At 37.8% G+C, this 24,957-nt stretch overlaps 1 long non-coding RNA gene across 1 annotated transcript; it reads left to right on the forward strand.

Moving 5' to 3' along the window:
• Positions 1 to 11,820: 11,820 nt before the first annotated feature.
• LOC129423714 (uncharacterized) lies at positions 11,821 to 14,066 on the forward strand. The gene is made up of 2 exons (XR_012358714.1): positions 11,821 to 12,253; positions 12,667 to 14,066. It is a non-coding gene; the product is annotated as an uncharacterized lncRNA (long non-coding RNA).
• Positions 14,067 to 24,957: the final 10,891 nt, after the last annotated feature.

Below are 24,957 nucleotides of genomic sequence, written 5' to 3' on the forward strand. Positions count from 1 at the left end.
TTTCTTATTTTACAGATGGCTTTAAAAAATTGCTCCAATTTTATTTTGAAATCATTTTTATTTCCTTTTAGTTTCTGAATACACAGAACGTACTGTTAATAATAACATATTTTTGTCACTGTACATCACTTGTTTTCTTAACCTTGATTTTTTTGTTTACAAATTATGGCTTAAAATTTTAAATAATCAATATTTCTGTATTTTTTTTAGACGCTCAAGGTCCTGATAAATGCTGCTTTTCTTTTACCAATGTGAGACTTCCTGTAAAGCAGGTTGTCGGTTACCATACAACTCATTTTGAATGCCACATGAGTGGAATCATGTAAGTTTCTTTTGTTGTGTGTTAATTAAAATAAATAGCAATTGTGTATCTGTGATGTGAAGTCAAAAATCATTGATCAATCTTTTTGAAAATGCAGATTCATCATGAAATCTGGAAATGAGATCTGTGCTGACCTGAACGAGAGATGGGTTCAGAAACTGAAGAGCCGAGTGAATGCTCGTTTAACCTGAAAGAATAGACAGAGGCTGGGTAGCAATTAAGATTTAACTTTAACTTTTCAGTCATTTTTAAGTCTTTTTTATTTTAAGTAAAGAAACTAAATTTACCTCCACAATGCTGTTTATCGACTGCTGAAAAGATTGTGATTATACATTTAAAGCAAATGCAAATGTACAATTTTAACATAACTATTCACAAATAAACTATACAAAAGGCATTTTGTCAGAAGTGTAATTTTTTGAAAACAGAAGTTAAAGAAGGTATGATGACAAAATTTTCAAAAACCCCTAAATTTATCACATGACTAGACAGAGCAGAAATGTACAAAGATACCTGGATTATAAAAATCTGTTGAGGATTGAGAAAGTTATGATATTTTTAAAATTAGAAATCAGAGGAAAAAGTTAAATATGAATGTCAATGGAAGGGGTGTGTGACCGAAAATGCTGCTTATTCACATGTTTTTAACTTTCTCATTTTATCAGATATTTGGATGAAATTTGAACAGAAGGTAGAATTTTGTTAGTTCTTTCAAATTAAATTAAACATTTACAGTTTTAGTTGGAACCGGCATCAAACAAACTTTAGTTGGAATGGGCATAGGGTGGCCATTCGTGCCAATTCCTCCGGACACATCCCGAACATGTTTTCAGTTCAAGTCGCATTGCTCGACCGCATATGTCAGCGAGGTTCTTACATTTCAGTTAAAATACATTAGAAAATTAAGATGTATTTCTTTTAAGACATACAATCCTTGTAGTTTTTGAAATGTAAAGGTTGCTTTTCTGAAATTGAACCCGAAATATGAAATCTTGATGACGTATGCGGTCGACCAACGCGACTTCCGGAGAACGCACCCGAAAACATGTTCGGGACGTGTCTGGCGGAACTGGCACGAATGGCCACCCTAAATGGGCATCAGACCCATGGTAACCATGGTTTTTAGAACAATGCCTACAGTTCTGATGCTCTGACAGGACATGCACTGTATGTGTTGAAAAGTGGTGGGGACACAAGATCAAATGAAAAAACAATACACCAGAACGGGAAACTATTGAATAACGGTGCATCAAAATGGCCATAGCATAGGCCAGTCAACAACACCAAAATACTCAGCATAAATCCCTCAATAATGTCGACTGCACAGTCAGTCCCTGCAACACCAGCTCAACCGAACAGTGCTAAAGCACCATACTGTAGAAAATAGCAGCACGTTAAGTCAATGATTACAATGAAATTCATTACATATGTAAAAGAAAACACACCATAAAACGCAACATATGTGACCCTGGACCACAAAACCAGTTGTAAGTCGCACAGGTATCACTTGATTTTTCAGAACATTTTAACCAAATGCTTTCAAAAAAGGGTGGAGACAAAATCAGCCATTTCAAAAAGTGGTGGGGACATATCCCCAGTGTAAATGACACCTATGCCTGTTTACCACTCAATTCCTCAACTACACCATTAGCTTGCCTGTAAAATATCAAATTTATGTGAAAAATTCACATAAATTATGATCTAAATTTGATTTAAATTGTTTTTAGATATTGATCTAGATGTTATGTGTTAAATTCGACCATCAGGTGTTTAGAAAAAACATGAAACAATTACAGTTTAGGAAATAGATCATTTTGACCAGCAGAGGCCCCTAGAGACCCATTTATTTCATTAATGTAGCCAACTGCTCAAATCACTACTTTAGTGATACATTGTGTGAATTTATGTTTATATAAACATTAGAAAGGACATTAAAAATAAATATTATTTTAAATAGTAGACCCTACTGAAAAATCCAGCTAAGACCAGCATAAGCTGGTGAGCTGGTTTTAGCTGGTCCCCAGCTTGGTTTTAGCTGGTTTTGCTGGTGTAGGAAGCTGGTTTTGCTGGTGTAGCAAGCTGGTCTAGGTGTGTTTTGGTCACATCTTAAGCTGGTCTAGCTGGACTTAGCTGGTCATGCTGGAATACCAGCTGGCCCACCAGCATGACCAGCTTTGTCAGGCTGGGAGGACCAGCATAAACCACCTTAAACCAGCTAAAACCAGCTAAAACCAGCTACCAGCTTATGCTGGTTTTAGCTGGATTTTTCAGTAGGGGAAAGTTTTGTAGTTTTTGATGAATTTTGAAATGTCTGGTTTCTACAAAATGCCACAGAAATTTGACTGAATGTGTGTGTGTGTGTGTGTGTGTGTGTGTGTGTGTGTGTGTGTGTGTGTGTGTGTGTGTGTGTGTGTGTGTGTGTGTGTGTGTGTGTGTGTGTGTGTGTGTGTGTGTGTGTGTGTAGCTGGTAATTTGTGGGAACCAATTGTCCCCATGAGGAAACAAGCTTAGGCTATGTTTACATTAATGCGTTTATCCTTTAAAACGCGTTACTTTTGCTACGTTTACGCCTTTCATCTACACTACATCACCGTTTTCGACCCTCATAAACGGAGTCGTTCGTAAACGCTGTAGACCCTGTTTTAGTTTGAGAACTCAGACGTTGCGCTGCAGTGTAAATGAACGTAGACCGAGTCTTATGTAAACGAACAGCTGATGTTAATGTGACAGCGCATCATTTTCAAATTAAAAATTATTTTATTCAGTTAAATGGAGGTTTTGCCAAAAATAGTAAACATCTACCAACCAGCTATTATAAACGCTATATCGGATTGTTTTAACATGTATCCTTATAGATAATGTCTATTTTATATTTATGTTTGAGTGTTGCTGGGTTTGAATATTGTTGTAATGTTGTTTATGTTTTGTTTAAATTTAGTTAGCTCATTACGAAGATAGACTGTAATTTTAAACGCCATATAGGGCGTTGTAAAGGCCAATATGAAGGGAGAATTGTAATGGGTCAGACATTATTTTCGAGTTTAATTTAAGTTTTGTTTTCTACTTTAAAATTAATTTCGTTTCAGATAATTTGTCTCTTAATTTTAATCAAAGTTTTGTTGATACGTCTTGTGAATATAAATTAATAAAAACAATAAACTCAACAACGTCATTAATATTTAATGCTTGTTTAGCTGTTATAGCGCTCCTAGCTAGTTCTGTGTTGCTAGCGGAGGACGTGCACGGACCTCGCACACTTTTAAAAATTAATGCAATAAGCCTTTCTGTAGGCTAAAGCTATACTTCACCTCTTACTTTTTTTGATTGAAGTTTGCATTTGCTGAAATTTATTTTTGCTTTAAGTTCGTTTAGTACTGTTCACTTGAATGCTTTCTTTTTAAATCATAAAGACCTTTCTGTTTAGTTATAAAATCAAAATTAGCCTATTAATCATATTAATATGTTGTAGGGGTAGAACAGTATAAGACTTTCCCAAACACATTTTTATATGTTCAAAAATATTGTCTGTTGCAGTTGCCAGCAAAGGACCCATGAATTTTTGTCAATATCACACCTAGGCTGCATAAATGAGCAACGGTAAGCTATTAAGTTATTTTACACTTTTATGCGCATGCCCAGTTACGTGATTGGTCATGTTTCATGCGTTTATGGTGGTTTATAGTGTGGATGAAGATTCTTTTTAAAATGCCAGTATAAACGAGGATCGTTTTCATTTTAAGATGCCGTTTTAAAACGCAAATGCTCTAATATAAACAGGGCCTTATAAATAAATAAAAAATAGTTTTTGAACCATAAACCATGTGAACACATTGTATTAGACCAAAGCACTCTTATGTGTTTATTTAAAAAAAAGCATGATATTATTTACAGTTAATGTAATAAATCATTTTCTTTAAAAAAAAATAGGTTTCAAAGTCTTGAGGTTTGCAGTGGGAATTAACTACTGCTGGTGTTTGTCACGATAGTAGGCTAGTAGTAATCGTGACAGTTAACTAATTTTTGATCAAACAGGTTTTTTTTGCATTTCATGGGTATTGGACAGCTTTTGTCAGGAATCAGGAAGACAGAACCCAAGCGCAGACAGCAGTTTCACAAAAGACACTTTTATTAACAACCAAAACAGGAAAACAAAAACCCATGAGGGGGCAAACAACATAAACAAGATACTTAACACTAGACAGATCAAACCCTAAACTTGAATATAAACTAGACAATAATGACAATAGACTTGGACTTGGACTTGGACTTGGCAACAGAACAAACTTCTAATATGAAAGGTACAAAACAAACGGGACAGGACAGCAAACACAAGGGCATTAAATAAAGGAGCAAATCAAGAAGGGAACAGGTGACAATGATCAAACAATAACAGGATGATTACCGAGGAGATGAGGTGGTGAGGTCATGAGACGAGACACGCAAGCACACAGCCCAAAGAAAAGGCCATGTTAGCACACAAAACATGGGTCTGTCATGATCCTGCCTCAAACCAGAGTAGAACAAGGACAAGAGGGCAGAATCATGACAGCTTTTGTGCTGGGAATCATCAGCTGTATCTGGCAACCCTGCCTCACAGAATTGTTGACACACATATGCCATGGACCTTTGGTGGAATGGCTAACATCAATACTCAAAACAACCTGCCACTGACAACACAACAAAATACACAGATAACAACGACCACAGACTCCATCATGAGGCTTCACTACATCGTCGCTTGTTTTGTTCTCTTTGCTATCAGCTCCCTGACAAACAGTGTAGGTAGGCTATGTCTTTATCATAATCCTCTTTTTACAAATGACTATAACAAACTGTTTAAAATTTATTTCAAAACCATTATCATTGTTGGTACATAAATACACTGAAATAAAGTTCACTGTATATATAAAGAGTTTCGTTGCAAAACAAGATAACTCCGTTTTTTAAATTTTCAGAAATCTCTTTATATATATATGCGCCAAAGGGGGTGCTTGACTTAGTAGCACCCCCTTTGGCAAATATTATAGCTTGTAAACGCTTTTTGTAGCTATCTGTTTTACAGATGGTGTTATGTAACTAATATATACACTGTCAAAAATAAAGGTATATATAATATATATATTATATATATATATATATATATATATTTATATATTTATATATATATATATATATATATATATATATATATATATATATATATATATATATATATATATATATATATATATATATATATATATATATATACAGTATATATATACAGTGTAAAAAATTAGCTGTAATTATGCAGCTGGTTGCCAGTAACTTACTGTAGAAGATAAAAACTGAAAACGTTTCATGTTCATTAAACTTTGAACAAACTGTTTCCAGTAAATAACATAAATGTAAAATCTACAGTAAGTTACTGCCAGCTAGTTGCCAGTAATACCCAGTAATACTGTAATTTCTACAGAAATATTTTACAGTGTATATATAAATCTGTGTGTTTCTTGCAGCCCCGCAGGGTCCTGATAAATGCTGCTTTTCTTTTTCAAATGTGAGAATCCCAGTAAAGCAGATTGTCGGTTACCATATAACTCATGATGAATGTCATAAAGAAGGAATCCTGTAAGTTTCTTTTGCTGTGTTAATTTCTATAAATAGCAAATGTGAATCTGATGTGAATTCTAAAGAAAAACATTGTTTTGGAAATCAAGTTTCATCATGAAATCTGGAAATGAGATCTGTGCTGACCTAAACGAGAGATGGGCTGAGAGACTGAAGAGCCTGGTGGACGCTCGCGACCTGATAGACATGATAGAGGTCAGGTCTGGGGAAACATATTAGCAAAGTTTTTAATCATTTTCATTTTATGTAAAGAAACAAAACCAGGAGATTTTGGAATGTACTTGGACAATGCTGTTCATAAAAGACTGTCTTTATACATTTATAGCAAATGCAATATATAATACTGCAATATAAAATTGTATTTGAACTTTAACATAACTATTCACAAATAAACAATACAAAAGACACATTGTCAAAATTATCATTTTTTGAAAACGATTCAATGAATCTTTTTTTCAGTGCAGTTGCATGCAAAGGTTAGGGCCCCCATGGTCAAAATGTCTGTTAATGTGAACAGTTAAGCAAGTGGAAGATAAAATGATCTCCAAAAGACAACATTATAGATGACGCATACATTTTAAACAAAAATATTTGTATTTTCATCTTTTACAATTTCAAAATTAAAGAAAAGGAAAGGCCTACAGCAAAAGTTTGGACACCCTGCATATTAAGTAGTACCTCCTCTGGCAAATATTATAGCTTGTAAAAGCTTTTTGTAGCCAGCCAAGTCTTTCAGTTCTTGTTTCTTTTTTTTAACTTCAGCTGTTTTACAGATGGTGTTATGTATGCTTCCAGAATTGTTGGAATTTAATTGAATTTTTCCTTCCCTCTACCCATAAGAGCATGATCGATCCACCCCCATGCTTATCAGTTGGACTGGTGTTTTTATTAAATTCTGTGCCCTTTGTTCTCCAAATATACCTTTGCTCATTGCGGCCAGTGTAGATTTGAACTATTTTAACCTCATCGGTCCGCAGGACTTTTTTCCAGTTTGCATCAGGCATGTGTAAATGTTCTTTTGCGAAATTCAGACGCTGAATTTTGTGAGGACACAGTAGAGATTTTCTTCTCATGACTCTTCATGAAGGCCATATCTGTGCAGGTGTCGCTGAACAGTTAAACAGTGTACAACTCCAGAGTCTGCCAAATCTTCCTGGAGGTATTTTGCAGTCAAACTGGGGTTCTGACTTCTTTTCTAGTTCTGTCTATTTTCTTGGTCTTCCAGACCTTATCTTAACCGGCACTGTTCCTGTTAACTGCTATTTGTTTTACAGTACTGAAAGTACCTTGTGCCTATATTCTTTTTATTCAGGATGTAAGGATAGTCGAATCTGCAATCTTGTACCTAAGCTTATTAATCACATTACTCTAATTAAAGGGACTGTAAGTAGGAATTTAAGTGTTTTATTAATCAAAATCAATGTCTTTATTCATAAATACAGTATTGTTCAAAATAATAGCAGTACAATGTGACTAACCAGAATAATCAAGGTTTTTAGTATATTTTTTATTGCTACGTGGCAAACAAGTTACCAGTAGGTTCAGTAGATTCTCAGAAAACAAACAAGACCCAGCATTCATGATATGCACGCTCTTAAGGCTGTGCAATTGGGCAATTAGTTGAAAGGGGTGTGTTCAAAAAAATAGCAGTGTCTACCTTTGACTGTACAAACTCAAAACTATTTTGTACAAACATTTTTTTTTCCTGGGATTTAGCAATCCTGTGAATCACTAAACTAATATTTAGTTGTATGACCACAGTTTTTTAAAACTGCTTGACATCTGTGTGGCATGGAGTCAACCAACTTGTGGCACCTCTCAGCTGTTATTCCACTCCATGATTCTTTAACAACATTCCACAATTCATTCACATTTCTTGGTTTTGCTTCAGAAACAGCATTTTTGATATCACCCCACAAGTTCTCAATTGGATTAAGGTCTGGAGATTGGGCTGGCCACTCCATAACATTAATTTTGTTGGTTTGGAACCAAGACTTTGCCCGTTTACTAGTGTGTTTTGGTTCATTGTCTTGTTGAAACAACCATTTCAAGGGCATGTCCTCTTCAGCATAGGGCAACATGACCTCTTCAAGTATTTTAACATATGCAAACTGATCCATGATCCCTGGTATGCGATAAATAGGCCCAACACCATAGTAGGAGAAACATGCCCATATCATGATGCTTGCACCTCCATGCTTCACTGTCTTCACTGTGTACTGTGGCTTGAATTCAGAGTTTGGGGGTCGTCTCACAAACTGCCTGTGGCCCTTGGACCCAAAAAGAACAATTTTACTCTCATCAGTCCACAAAATGTTCCTCCATTTCTCTTTAGGCCAGTTGATGTGTTCTTTGGCAAATTGTAACCTCTTCTGCACATGCCTTTTTTTTAACAGAGGGACTTTGCGGGGGATTCTTGAAAATAGATTAGCTTCACACAGACATCTTCTAAATGTCACAGTACTTACAGGTAACTCCAGACTGTCTTTGATCATCCTGGAGGTGATCATTGGCTGAGCCTTTGCCATTCTGGTTATTCTTCTATCCATTATGATGGTTGTCTTCCGTTTTCTTCCACGTCTCTCTGGTTTTGCTCTCCATTTTAAGGCATTGGAGATCATTTTAGCTGAACAGCCTATCATTTTTTGCACCTCTTTATAGGTTTTCCCCTCTCCAATCAACTTTTTAATCAAAGTACGCTGTTCTTCTGAACAATGTCTTGAACGACCCATTTTCCTCAGCTTTCAAATGCATGTTCAACAAGTGTTGGCTTCATCCTTAAATAGGGGCCACCTGATTCACATCTGTTTCTTCACAAAATTGATGACCTCAGTGATTGAATGCCACACTGCTATTTTTTTGAACACACCCCCTTCAACTAATTCAACTAATTCAACTAATTGCCCAACTGCACAGCCCCAAGAGCGTGCATATCACGAATGCTGGGTCTCATTTGTTTTCTGAGAATCAACTGAACCTACTGGTAACTTGTTTGCCACGTAGCAATAAAAAAATACTAACTGGATTGCGCATAGAACGCTTAATGTAACAGCGTGAGATGAAGCCAGCGCAGAGTTCGAGCCGCCATCTTGGTATACCCAACCAGCAGAGAGTGTCATTGACTTCCATTCAAAATCATGTTTTAAATTCACCTGCTTTACAGCGTATCAGTCACGCAAGATTAATTTCAGGATATGTGTACGTAAATTAACTGTTAATTCTGGTGTTATTTGCAATGTTTATGTTTTAATGGGGCAGGAAAATGGATTTATAAAAAAAACGTTAAGGTGAGCGTGTCTGCTGCATTCTGTTAATGACACGGGTATAAATAAAGGTTTTTTTGACATTCAGCTACACGGTCAGTGTTATTTCTCTAAATAAGTTTAGGTAACTTGTAAGTTTAGATAACATAATTACAAAACCAGCAAATTATTGCATACACATACGGTACAAAGTATGATTATTTATTTAGATTTCAGAATGAGCACGTACGTCATTAATACTAAATATGCTGCGGTCTGTCTGCTGATCTGATACTGCAATGAACATGAATGTATAATAACTGATTAAAAACTCAAATGTACAACTTTCAGTAAATAACTATGTACACGCTTAGGACGTTTGTGTTGTAATAATGTACAGGGTAACTTCAGATATAAAAACGGAGACTAGTAAAGTGATGTTTTATCATTAAAATCCGATCGCGTCCATTGATTTAATAGAATGTTTGGGTATACCAACATGGCGGCGCGGTGGCTTCACAGTTGTGACGTCATGCGCAATCCAGTCATAGATCAGTGGTTCTAAGCCGTGATAAAATACCCCGGTAAACCCACGGTTCAGACCGCATCACAAGTATCACTGCGCCACTGTTGCTGCGTACTGATTTATAAAAATGAACACCACAGTCTTTGATCATATTTTTTATTTTTCTACCTCTGCACAATTATGGCGATATCCCGATAAATGTCAATAAATATTGTTGAGTCATTTCGTCAATAAAGAGAAAACGTTGTTTTTGTCTTATTGATATTTCCGCTATTATCCACTATGGCAATCTTACCCAACTTAAACACTGACGCATTCACTTGACACAACAGCAATGAATCTGATCTCTTACTAAAGTTCTTCACAAAAATGGAATTATCTCCGCTTTTAGCTGAAAATTTGAGAGGTGATAACTGATAAGAGAACAAATGAAGGTAGGATGAACGTTTTTTTTCTTGTTGTTGGAAAGCGGATGGCCTGTTCTTTCATTTGATATTTTATGTTTATTTAAAGAAGATAATTTTTCTGTAAGGCAATAAACTAAAACTGGGTCGGGCAACTTAAAAAAATGCTGACGGGGAAAGAGTTAAGCATGCTTCCAAGCATATTTGATCATCACTTCAACAGTTGCACGATATAAATGTTAATGTATATTTTAGATGAATGTTGATTTATAAAATAAACGCCACACTCTTTAATCATATTTTAATTGTGTCTTTGCTGCGTCTGTGTTGGTTGTGAACTGCGCTCTGTTTCAGTCACACTTGATTCTGAGGAACTACTTTGTTTGGCGGAAGAGTAATATTTGTACTAATATAATTACAACTTATTTGTGTGTTCATTTTGTGAAACCCTGCTATGCATATGATGTAACCGTTTTATAAACGCGATAAACCCCGCAAAGCAGTGGGGTTACAGTGCTTCGCGTCGTGCCTAACAACGCCCCTTAGCTGTTATAAAATGCACTGGTAAGTAACCCACTGCTTCTTGGGGTTTATTGCTTTATTCTATTCCCCTAAGTTACTCTAGTCCCTAAACCTCAACCATCACAAAAACCTGTTGGCAGTCTTTACAAAAAAACACCATTTAGTATGTTTTTAAGCCATTCAGCAAAAAAAACATGTCATTATACACTATTCCCCGTAAACCACATATACCAACACAGACACACACACACACACAAACACACACAGTATATACAGTGCCCTCCATAAGTATCAGGACAAAGATTAAAGATTATGAGCACACACAAATTTTTAAAAAATAATGAAGCTCACAGATAAGTCATTTGTTAATATATATATATATATATATATATATATATATATATATATATATATATATATATATATATATATATATATATATTAGTGATGCAACAATACACTTAAGTTCATGGTTCAATACAATTTTCGGTTCTTGGTTCGGTTTCGGTTCTGATGGTTTGGCCTATTAAAGTGTTTTTTTTTATTATTCTATGCTTAGGTAACAAGAACAGTGAGATGTTAAGAAGCAAAAATACTGGTTTTAATTGCAGTTCTCTTTATTTTATGTAAATGCAAAATCATCTTACACATTTCTAGTGTATTGATACAATAACCCACGTAGAAGGTGACGTTCTCGCGACCTTTCGCAACGTTCCCTAAAAGTTCTCTAAAGAGGATGAAAAGACCTGAACCTTTAGAGAACATTAGGTACATTCCTAAAACGTCCTTTGTTGGTTATAAAGGTCTTGTTCAAGACTTCCTTATGTGACTTTAAGGGGGTGCCTGAGACATTAACAAAACATTCCCACATGGTACTATTTTGGTCATATCATAACGTTCCTGATATGACTGTATGATGACGTTCCATATTGGTTATCCTGTGGTCACATAAGAACGTTACAGATAGGACACCTGCGACTTTAACAGAACATTCCCACATGGTACTATTTTGGTCGTATCATAACGTTCCTGATATGACTGTAGGATGACGTTCCATATTGGTTATCCTGTGGTCACATAAGAACTTTACAGAAAGGACATTTGGAACATTAACAAAACATTCCCACATGGTACTATTTTGGTCGTATCATAACGTTCCTGATATGACTGTAGGATGACGTTCCATATTGGTTATCCTGTGGTCACATAAGAATGTTACAGAAAGGACATTTGGAACATTAACAGAACATTCCCACATGGTACTATTTTGGTCGTATCATAACGTTCCTGATATGACTGTAGGATGACGTTCCATATTGGTTATCCTGTGGTCACATAAGAACGTTACAGAAAGGACTTTTGGAACATTTACAGAACCATCCTACATGGTCCTCTGTTGGTCGTATCATAACGTATTATGTTATACTCTCTGAATATAATGATGTAGATTGCAATGCATCTTGGAAACAGTAGTCAGTTAACAGCAAATCGTTCAATCTGCTTTATGAAAAGAACTACCTTTCCCATAATGCAACAGCTTACAAGAGGACCCGGAAGTCACATGAAATTCAAACTGCCACACTTGACGACGCGTGATCTTTGTTTTGTCTTTATATAATACTGTAAGGTAAGTTAAGATACTTTTCTTTTTAAATAGATTTCACTCGTTGTTCTACAGCGAGTTACATAAATGTTTTTTCTGTTTATTTGCTATTCTTTTCTGTGATGTTTTTTATTTCTATGTTAGGCTATATATTCTTATTTGCCATTTAAAGTATAATGATAAACATGCAGGCTTACAGTGAGCTAAACAATTTTCATAAAGAGGATGTTAAAAAAATCTTTAAGATGTTCGATCTTTACAAAATAAATTAATGCTCAGCCCACAAAGAAGCCAACCAAAGATCAAATGATTTGTGTACAAAACAAAAAATCAACACTTTTTGGAAATACTTTTGTAAAGGAATTTAATACCTAAGAATCATAAATTAGCGTTTGTCTTACAAAAAAAATGTAATCATTATTGTGCTTTGTTTGCAGAAGTCATGTACCACACATTGTCAAACCTGAAGAAGTGTATCTTCCTGCAATCTGGGTAAAGAAGGTGTAACTTTAACACACATTATTTAAAAACATAAGAGTCATGTTCATTATTTATCTTTGTGTAATTTGATTTAAATTACAATATTGAATGTATTGAATTTGTTAAATTTTGTATGAGGTAATTTCTTGTATGGGTTAATTTGCCTAATATTAGTATTAGATACAAAAGCACAAGTGTTTTGGCTTAAAAGTGACAGCATGTTTTAAAAATGTTTCAGGTAGTGGGGCTTGGATTGTTTGAAGTAGTAAAGAATAATGGCAAATAATGAAGCAGGCAATAAAAAATACTTGACCAAGAAGTTTTGGAGCTTAACATTTTTGTAGTTTGTAATTGCTTTTTTCTTTAAGTTGGTAATTTGAAAATCTTTCTGGAAGTCTGAAATCTTCCTACATATTTTTTTCACATCTCGATTTGAATGTTAAAAATCTTAGTTCTTGGATTTGTGATGTTTTGTAATATGTGTTTTTGCCCTTATGCATTTTATGTAAATATATTTTTAACTGGATTTGTATTTGTATGCTCTTATTCTGCAGGCTCTAGACCTGGGGCCTATAACATGAAGCTGGTTTAGTTGGTTAGCCAGCTTTGTTTAGGATTAGTTTGTGCAAATCCTGGGTTTTGGGTACCATGAAAATAGCTTTTACCAACAAGGCCTGCACATTGGCTTGGTTTTGTCAACCTGAAACTAATCCTGTAACCCTGAGTTTGTTGAACCATTTTCATGGTACGGGCCCCTGGAGATTGAAGTTCCTAAAGGTTGATGTTTATCAAGCTTGTGACCTTATCACATGGTGTTATTTTTTTACATTTATATATCTAATACACATTTGCACATCTGTAAACATATATTTAATATTTTGTGGGCTATTTTTTATTTTATTTAACCAGTTGTTGTATATTGAAATATGTTACATTTTATGCACTCCAAATGTAAATGTTTTGTTTTAATTGCATCTTTATTGTTTAAAACAATTTAATTAATGTGGGTTTTTGTTAGCTTTTATGTTATTCTTGTATTTTTTGGCTATTTATTTGTTTTTGTTTTTTATTATCCTTCTGTTAATTTGCCAGATTTTGACCTTCTATTTGTTTTTCCTGTAATCTCACTTCATTTGGACTTCATTTCCCATAATCCTTTTCACTCTCTCACCTGAACTGTGTATGTTATTATCCTCACCTGACAGTCATCCCCCTCATCACTCCATTGTCTAAATACCCTGCTTTTCCCTTTGTCTAGGTCAGTTCTTGTTTATAGTGATGTGTTGTGTGTTTTGCTGTTTACCAGTTTCCATGTTCCTTGTTTTATATTAATTAAAGATTATCATTTTGGATTCATCATGATCTCCATCTCATCCTTTATCCTCCACCACACCAACCGTATCAATTTCACAGTATAATTATATATTGTTTGAGTTATGGCTATGTTCTGGGGGTTCTGGATAAGTTGTGGGTGAGTCTCAAATGTTCTGGGAACTTTACTAGGCAATGTCCTTAACACCAGCGGTGTCGTTCTGGGAACGTAAAATTTCTACATAAAATATGGTTCCCTTAACATTTCCAGAACGTCCTGAATGTTCCGTGAAGGTCTGCCAAATAACGTCCTTCAACCTTTTAAAGAACTCCACATCACGTCAGTCTTGGAACGTTCTGGAATCTTTACTGGGCAACGTCCTTAACACCAGCGGGGTCGTTCTAAGAACATTATGGGAATGTAAAGTGTACATAAAATATGGTTCCCTTAACATTTCCAGAACGTCCTGAATGTTCCGTGGAGGTCTGCCAAATAACGTCCTCCAACCCTTTAGGGAACTCCACAACACGTCCGTCTCATAACGTTCTGGGAACTTTACTGGGCAACGTCCTTAACACCAGCGGGGTCGTTCTAAGAACATTATGGGAACGTAAAGTGTACATAAAATATGGGCCCCTCAACATTTCCAGAACGTCCTGAATGTTCCGTGGAGGTCTGCCAAATAACGTCCTCCAACCCTTTAGGGAACTCCACAACACATCCGTCTCATAACGTTCTGGGAACTTTACTGGGCAACGTCCTTAACACCAGCGGGGTCGTTCTAAGAACATTATGGGAACGTAAAGTGTACATAAAATATGGTCCCCTTAACATTTCCAGAAGGTCCTGAATGTTCCGTGGAGGTCTGCCAAATAACGTCCTCCAACCCTTTAGGGAACTCCACAACACGTCCGTCTCATAACGTTCTGGGAACTTTACTGGGCAACGTCCTTAACACCAGCGGGGTCGTTCTGAGAACGTTATGGGAACGTAAAATTTGTAGGGGGGTAATATAAGATATAATTAAATAAAGACATATAAAAATGATATCCCATTCAAACTGGGGAACATGTGAATTCATTACATTACATAAATTGGCGATTTTATATACCTGTACTTAGTAAATTAAACTTTACATTGTAAGGCTATACCTTACTGCACTACTGTTAAATCCAACATCACGCTGTCTGTGTAGAAACCAAAAATGCGTTCCTCAATCTAGATTACTGGTGGGATTTATTTTAGCATCAGGCGCATTCTCTTCTTGAGTTGAACTTTTTCATCTTGCGCGGAAGACGCGTTTGAGGCAAATAACGCGCGTTTGCATCAATAACAAGCCCAATTTGCGTCATTCGCATTGCCCCCCGCAAATTTGCATCTTTACATTGATGTTGTATGTAATCTACACGCGCAAGTAATTAATCCACACCTTGTAATATATTGTGTTGCCGCTAGGGTGCGCTGTTACATTGTCTGTAATGTTGTTTTGGTGTTCTCATCAGCAACCGCTGAGCTGTTGTGCAGTCTTCAGTAAATCAGTTGTCGAGCAGTTACACCGGCTGTCTTTATTGTCTCCAGTATCTTACATGGTGTCAGAAGTATAACATGGCTACCTTACAGTTTGAGCACCCAAAGATTGACTGGGAGGCTGCGGATTTATATCAGGAATTCGACCGCTTTCGAAGCCACGTCACATTTGTTTTTGATGGACCACTATCCGAACTAACTGCAAAGCAGCAAGCCGGCTGGCTGGGGACGTGGATAGGCGGACAAGGCAGAGAAATTTACAAAACGCTAAACTGGGCTGAAGGTGAGAAGGAGGATCCCGAGAAAATGCTAGATAAATTTGAGAAATATATCAGACCAAGGAAAAACAAGAGGATAGCTCGCCATCGTTTCAAGCAGAGGAAACAAGACGTAAGTGAGAGTTTCGACAATTTCGTTAAAGATTTACGTCTACTGTTAATGGATTGTGCATATGCCGACCCTGACGACATGTTGATTGATGCAATTATCGCGGGCGTGCGTGAAAAACGAGTGCAAGAAAGACTATTAGACAAAGGAGAGGAATTGACGCTAGCTAAGGCAATTGAAATCCCTCAGCAATATGAGATGTCTCAGAAACAATTGAAAATAGTCAGAGATGATGATGTCACATGCTCTCAGGTGTCCGCTGTTGCAGAAAGCGTTCGACCTAAGCCTTCTGGCAAAAGCAGAATAACACGCTATCCAGATCGCAAGTTCACTCAGTTAAAACCATCACTCTTCTGTGCTAGCTGCGGTAAACATCCCGATCACAAAATGGAACGATGGCAAGTGCCCAGCGAAGGGCTCAACGTGCTCTTACTGTCACAGACCCAACCACTGGATGGCAGTGTGCCGTAAACGTGCTGTCCACACACTGAATGTAGAAGCGCTGGAGGAGACTGATGATGAAATATTGAACATCAGCCTAACAGATGTTGTGCTTCCAGCAGCTGCTTTACCTGTGGACAAATGGTCCGTACATCTGATGATACTTTCACAGAAGGTCCAGTTCAAGATAGATACTGGTGCCAAGTGTAACACTCTGACTCTTGACAGCTATCAGCAACTTGTGCACACTGGTGAATTAAAGAATTCTAACAAGCTGTTGCGCTCCTACTCCAATCATAAGCTTAAGCCAGTCGCTGCCGTAGATTTGTCAGTGCAATATAAACAGTGTGCCACTGATGCAGAGTTCGAAATTGTGGATATTGCACAGGAAAGTGTGCTCAGGGGGGCCACAGCTGAAGCTTTAGGTTTGAAAGCAAGGCTGAATTCTGTACAAAACACTGAAGAAGCTGAGGCCGACTCGCCTGTGGAGGGCAATCTCGAGCAAGATATTGTTCCTCAAAGCCTTCGTGACTTTCCTGAGCTAATACGCACCACAGGGACTTTACCAGGGAAGTACACAATCAAAATAGAGCCCAATGCAAAAGGGGTTGTCCACCCTGTGCGCAGACAGCCAGCTGCACTCAAGGAACAGATTGTAAAAAAACTGTACGAAATGGAAGAAAATGGCTACATAAAAAAGGTCGAGCAGCCCACGGAGCGGGTCAGTTCAATGGTGGCAGTCTGTCGGGGTGACAAGTTAAGAATTTGCATAGACCCCAGCGATCTAAATAAGGTAATTAAAAGAGAACATTACCCCATGCGCACTGTTGAAGAAGTTGTGTCATCTATGCCTGGAGCACGTATATTCTCAGTCCTTGACGCCAAGTCGGGTTTCCTCCAGGTTGAGTTAGATGAAGAATCGTCATTCCTTACAACCTTCAACACACCCATTGGTAGGTTTAGGTGGCTGAGGCTACCATTTGGGATAAAATGTGCTCCAGAGATTTATCAGCAGATCATGGATGGCATGCTAGAGGGCATTGTGGGAGCAGTGGCCATTATGGATGACATCTTGATTGCGGCCCCCACTGTGAAGATGCACGATGAAATCCTTCGCAAAGTCATAGAGAGAGCAACAAGCTACAACTTAAAGCTTAATTTCAACAAGTGTCACATTAGGCAGAGCCAAGTCCAATACATTGGCCATTTACTCACCGCAGATGGTCTGAAGCCTGACCCAGCCAAGGTCCAAGCAGTCAGGGGCATGCCAGAACCGGCTGACAAGGAAGGGGTTCGCCTTTTCTTAGGATTTGTGACTTATTTGTCAAAATTTATACCAAATCTCAGCGAAGAAGATGCACCACTGCGTCAGCTCCTGAAAAGTAATGTGGAGTTTGCGTGGCAACCAGCTCAGAAAAGGGCCTTTGCAAGGCTCAAAGAACTGTGTTCTCACCCCCCCTTACTGAAATATTTTGACCCATCAGAACCAGTGGAAATTTTCTGTGATGCAAGCAGCAGTGGATTAGGTGCTGTGCTTTTGCAAGACAATCACCCCGTTGCATTCTCCTCCAGGTCTCTGACTGATGCAGAAACCCGCTATGCACAAATAGAAAAGGAGATGCTTTCTATCGTCCATGCATGCACAAAATTTCACCACTATATCTTTGGAAAATCAGTCACTGTGTATAATGACCACAAACCGCTAGAGGACATCTTTAAGAAATCACTGCTGTCTACCCCCATGCGCATACAGAGGATGCGCCTGCGCATCCAATGGTATGATTTGTCTGTCAGGTATAGGAAAGGAAAGGATATGGAGCTGCCCGACACACTTTCCAGGGCGCAACTGTCACACAATACTCCAGAATTGGAACATTTGGAATGTGTATCCATGCTGAACTATGTGGCCGTAAGTGAAGAGAAGTACGCTGAGCTACAGGAATGCACAAAAAAAGAGCTGAGCTTGTTACAACACGTCATCCAGCAAGGTTGGCCGGAGAACAGGAGAGATGCCCCAACTACTGTTCAGCCGTACTGGGACTCAAAAAGTCAACTGACCATATGTGATGGAGTGGTGTACAAAGGGTTGCGTATAGTAATACCACCCACTATGAGACAGCACATGTTAAAGCTCATACACCAGTCGCATTTAGGGATTGTAAAAACAAGCAGAGAGCGCGGGAAGTGCTCTACTGGCCGGGCATGAGTGCAGAGATAGAGGAAGTAGTGAAGAATTGCAGCAAATGTGCAGAGTTCCAAAACAAACTACCAAGATTGCCTCTAAAGCCAACGGAAGCCCCAGGACTGCCATTTGAGCTAGTGGCGTCAGATATCTTTGAATTTGATGGCAAGCATTTCATTCTTCTTGTGGATTACTTTTCAAAATACATTGAAGTGGACGAGCTTAAAGATCTGAGAAGCCGTACTGCCATTGAAATATTGAAATCACAGTTCAGTCGTCACGGGATTCCTTCTGCCCTACGAACAGACAATGGGCCTCAGTATGCATCAGAGGAGTTCAGAGACTTTTGTGAGAACTATGGCATATCACACATCACATCTTCACCACACACACCTCACTCAAATGAAGAGGCTGAGCGTGCGGTACAAACTGTGAAAAGGCTTTGGAACAAAGCTCCAGACAGACATTTGGCATTGTTGGACTACAGAACAACCCCCCTAGAGACTGTAGAGTTGTCCCCAGCGCAGCTGCTCATGGGCAGAAGGCCCAGAAACAAACTCCCTACAGCTCAACAACTGCTTATCCCAAAGGCCTACGATTCTTTGAAAATCAGACACCTGCTTAATAGGTCCAAAGACTCGCAAAAGTACTACTATGACAAAGGCAGGACGATGCGCACTCGGCCCGCGCTGGTTCCAGGCGAAGAAGTCAGAATGCAGCCCTATCCCGGCCATGTCAAATGGTCTCCAGCAGTTGTCATCCAGCGTCATAGCAGCACACCCAGGTCTTACATCGTCAACTCTGGTGGCATGGAGTTCCGCCGGAACTGTCAGCACCTTCGTAAAAGCACTGCAAGAGCAAATCAGTCCCGTCACATCATGCAAAATGAGCCTTGGGAGGAGTTGCCTGATGCTCTTGTAGAACAAGACGAACTGATTCCTCCTCTGGTCGGGACTTTAGCATCTCCTGCTGAGGTGCCCCTGGATGTGCGTCAACCTCAGCTCTGTCAGCCCTATGTAACGAAGCATGGCAGAGTTGTTAAGCCCCCTGAAAGACTGGATTTGTAGCTGCTACCTGTTTGGAGTAAAGTTAGCCATTAGTTCAATAATTCAATAGTGCTAACAGTTTGTTGTTCTTGAATAGTTAGAGAAATATGTCAACCGTGGTGCCTTTGTTTAATGTCTTTAATATTCTATTTTTTTTATTTGAGTTTAGAAACTTTCAGTTGTTTAGTCTGCTATCTGTCCTCAGTGCCTTCACAAATAAGCTGGGGAGATGTAATATATTGTGTTGCCGCTAGGGTGCGCTGTTACATTGTCTGTAATGTTGTTTTGGTGTTCTCATCAGCAACCGCTGAGCTGTTGTGCAGTCTTCAGTAAATCAGTTGTCGAGCAGTTACACCGGCTGTCTTTATTGTCTCCAGTATCTTACACACCTCAGATTTAAAAGACAGTCGCTGCTGCTTTTTGTTGTCGTATTTCTGTTGGGTGTGTGCGCACGCAAATGAAATCTGACACCAGCATTGCAAGCAGAGTTCAAGCAGAGTTAACGCAGGTAGCGCACAGTGACTGGATATCAACTCGCTGTGGCGTTTATAAGCGTGTAGATCATGTGGACCAACCTATCACGCAAATATGGACCAACGTGAAAATGTCACGTTTTGCCGCGTTTGAACGTGTGACATTCTGTACTTTTCTCTAATAGTCACCTTTTTAATGTTTAGACTTTTTGACTCCACAGCAGAGAAATTTTGCCTGTATGTTGTTGCAACCTTTAGAAGTTGCTAATTCATTACTGTTTATTTCTATGTTTGTTCTCTTTTCGTGTAAACTGCACAGTCTACAGCATCCTTTGACTATAACTGGACAAAATAATACTCTAATCATTTACATTTAGTTTTTGTTGTCTTCAGAATTTCACAATTCAATGCCCATGTAGGTATTAAAACAACTGCATTTCTGTTGTCATTGTGACTAGGCCACCATCAACAACACTCTCTCAATGCAAGCAGTACTTTACCACTTCTAATAGATAAAGCTAACCATTTCCTGCTTCAAGCCTGTGTAGACTATGTGGTTTCTAACCATGCATGTGCTGTCACGTGTTCCTGGTTGGACAAAACAGAGGTATGTGGTAAAGAAATATCGGTCCATTTCTGAATAAATGTGCATCAGTGAGCCAGACATGAATTACTGCTGCATCTTTTTCGCCTTTCTTATTGTGTTTGCTCTCTTAAACAGTATGATATTGATATTTTCATGAGATAAAGAACTGAGTGCCAGAAACGTAAGCCTTTTATCATCAAATGCACCTAAATTCATATTCTGCTGGATGTACTGAATTGTAAAATTACATTTAATCTCATATTTTTCCTGCAGTCATCCAAGGTCCCAATAAGTGCGGCTTTTTCCAATGCAAGAATTTGATTAAAGCACATCATACTCATACTCAACTCATCTTGAATGCCAGAGGAATGGAATTATATATGTTTCTTTTCTTTCATGTTAAAAATTGTTCATTGCAATCGCTGCTGACATGTGATGTCACATGTGTGATGTCACTTTTTCCTTATGGACCGAACCTATGGGGTTTGTGTAGTAGAAAAAGGACCACCCCACTTATGGACCCACACCTTATAAAGCAGAGGGCATCATCAAACTCAAGACGACCTGTCACTGACACAAAATCTACTAATTAACAACAACCACAGACTCCAACATGAGGCTTAAAGGCATCTTTATTGCCTGTCTCACTCTCTTTTCGCCCTCTGCCTACGAATGTTCGTCTTTTTCTTAATGTTTATTTTTCTAACACAAATTACTAAGAAACTAACATTTTCTTATACGCTAATTGTGCATTATCACACTAATTGTGTATTATTACTGCAGACAGCCAAGGTCTGGATAAATGCTGCTTTTCTTTTAATGATATGGGGATCTCACCGAGCAAAGTTGTCAGTTACCAAACAACTGTTCCTGGATGCTATAATAGAGCAATCATGTAAGTTTCTTTTGTTGTTTGTTAATTAGAATCAATAGAAATGGTCAATCTGTTAAGTGAAACTGAGAAACATTGTCTTTTTGAAAATCTAGTTTCATCACAAACACTGGAAATGAGATCTGTGCTGACCCAAAGGAGAGATGGGTTCAGAGACTGAAGAAACTGGTGGATGCTCGCAACCTTGAAGATACATCAGAGGATTTTATTATGCCATGGTTGTACAGTCGTTCTATCACTAAAATGATTTTTCGCTTTTTATTTTTTAAATGCTTGTATAAAGTCCCTCTTGTATGCTTAAATTTAAAAATCGATTATTTAAAATGATTTTAAAAGTGTGTGATTAAACATTACTTTTAAAATCTTTGGATAAGGCCTCAATTTGTGTAATTTATATGTTATAAATTATTATTGACTTTCTATCTTTTGCTGTTTTATCTCTCATGTTTTTACTAATACTATAACCTCTATAACCAACATCTTTCAATTATAGGTATACAAACTACAACATTCAAAAACATTTCTAAACGTCAGTGTTTACAAGATATAATTGTATAATTGCCAAATAATATTGTTAAAGTTTTAACTAAGTTTTGGACTAAGGTTTGAGGTTTTGTTCTGTGTAAATTAAAAGGAACAGCATCAAAACCGCTATACTGGTGTCATGTTGCCTTTTTTCCACTCTGCATCAGAAATAACACACAAGACCATCTTTGTAATGCTATAAATTATTCTACTACTATCGTAACTCCAGAATAAAGTGGATTTTTTGATCTATTCAATGTATTCAAACACTGTAATTACAGGCAAACTAGCTGGTCAGAGCCAAAGCCGGAGGCAGAACCAAAGCCAAAGTCAGAACCAAATCTGGAGCCAGAGATGGGATCAGTGCCGGAACCAGAGTCAAAGAAGGAACCAATACCAAAGCTAGAACCAGAACCAAGTCTGGAACCAGAGTCAGAGCCAGTGCTCGAGCAAGAACCAAAGCCGGAGCCAAAAACAAAGTCAGAGTTACAACCAAAACCAGAGTTTAAAACCGAATCACAGTTGAAGCCAGAGCTGCAACCAGTCAGCACAGTGGGAACAACACATGTTCAGAGATCAAAGGAAGTTATCCACTTCAACACATTACACAAGTAATATTTTCTTCTCTTTGAAATTATTTTTAACTGAACATTTTATTGTTTCTGCATGGTTAACAGTCAAGGCATGAATTAAAGAAACAATATGTAATTTTAACCACTATATAGCTAATAGCAAAAATGCAAATTCGTACACAGCTTTATTTTGATTAAATAATTTACTAATTGTGGTGCTACGATCTCATTTATTTAGCCTAAACTGAAATGTTTTACATGACAGCTTGCAAATTCTGGGCTTGGGTACTAAATGATTGAATAGGGTTAGCCTAAAAAACCCTCAAAAGGAGAAGTGTAGATTTACCTCGTGTTAAGGGCACTGGGCTTTGGTATTTTTCAGACCCTATGTGCATTTCCTATCACATGTGGCCAATACCCCAAGTGTGGTATTTGGAAAGTCCCTACTGCACTATATACAATAAAATGTTTTTGGCTGCGTACAACACGTGGTTGGGTTTAAACTGATCTTGAAAATGTCCATTAACCAACCTAGCATAGGTTAATTTAGACAGGTTTGTTCATATTTTACCCGACCATGAGTTGAAACATCACAACATTTTAGAGTGTATTAAGTACAGTACATAATTTGTTACATTTATATAGCGCTTTTCTCAGTGCTCAAAGCGCTTTACATATGAATGGGGGAATCTCCTCAACCACCACCAATGTGCAGCATCCACCTGGATGATGCGACGGCAGCCATACTGCGCCAGAACGCCCACCACACACCAGCTTATTAGTGGAGAGAAGACAGAGTGATATAGACCAGTGGTTCTCAAACTGGTGCCAGATCTACTTTGTATCATTCAATATGTTTTAGAACAGTTTTTCTTTGGTGGGGCCGCGAAGGAATGCGCCATACAAAAGGGGGGCCGCCCGCTGAAAAAGTTTGAGAGCCACTGATATAGACAATTAGTATGAGGGATGATTAGTAGGCCAATGGGCAAGTTTTGGCCAGGATGCCAGGGCACACCCCTACTCTCTTTTTCGAAGGACATCCTGGGATTTTTTTAATGACCACAGAGAGTCAGGACCTCGGTTTAACGTCTCATCCGAAGGACGGTGCTTTTTTTGACAGTATAGTGTCCCCGTCACTATACTGGGGTGTTAGAACCCACACAGACCATAGGGTGAGCACCCCCATGCTGGTCTCACTAACACCTCTAGTACATACTTCTTGATTGGAAAATCAATATGTTTTCTGTTCATATAGTAAGTGGTAAGCAGCTTGGCAGAATTGATTTAATCTTCTTTCACATTTCAAGTAGAGGCGTTTGTTGTCTTAAGGCCCCTAATGCAAACATCCACTAGCATACCACCAGTCGAATTAAAGAAAGAGTTATGGATCATCTATAGCTTTGTTGACCATTTTTGTCTTTATATTCTTCTAAAAGGTTAGATTTAGAGACAATCAGCACGATTGGAACCACAAAGCTCAGAAAACCAGAGGGTTCGGACCATGAAAAATCACACCTTTGGTAAGATATCCCTTGTGAGTTTTCTTACAAAGCAGGTTTCACAGAGTAGAAACAACCCAATTGTAATAGACTGTTTACTGTACTACACTGTAGGTCTACCCAGTTTTGTCAGAGTCCAGGAGGAAAATAACTGACATCAGGACATCTTTGAGAATGCTGCCACCTGCTGAAACGTTTTGATACAGACGGCAGGCACATGAGATTGCCAGCAAATTTTTGTTTGATTGAAACCATTATATGTTACTGTATTAAACTCGGGTAAAAGATCTTTGAACATTGTGATTATTAAGCATCGTTCCCCCTCTTATTTCCTTGAACGTGATCAATTTTTCAGCTTTCTAGTCCTACAAAATAACTTGTTTGCTTAAATCTAATTTTATTCCGATTCTATATCAAACATGTGCATGATTTTTCAAATGTTTTTTCTTTCTTTCTTTTTTTCAAAAAACCTTTGTCACAAAGTATTGCACAAAATAAATGTTTACAAGATAAATAAAGTCTTTCAGCACTTATAAAAACTCAAACATATTCTGTTCATCTAGTTGGGATTGCTTTTATGAAGTAAGGACTAAGCAAATCATCAGATAGAGCAAGAAAAACAATACAATTATGAAATATGTACAGAAATTGCTTATGCAGATTGCGAGTCTTGTATATAGATTTAAAATCAGAAAATAAAGAGCTGTGCATCAATCAAATGCAAAGAATGGGTCCTAAAATCCTTTGATTTATTAAGATTGCTAATTTAATAGCAATTTGAGGCTGTCAGAAGCATTTATGAGATT

This window comes from Misgurnus anguillicaudatus, chromosome 18, assembly GCF_027580225.2.
Source record: "Misgurnus anguillicaudatus chromosome 18, ASM2758022v2, whole genome shotgun sequence".
NCBI lineage: Eukaryota > Metazoa > Chordata > Actinopteri > Cypriniformes > Cobitidae > Misgurnus > Misgurnus anguillicaudatus.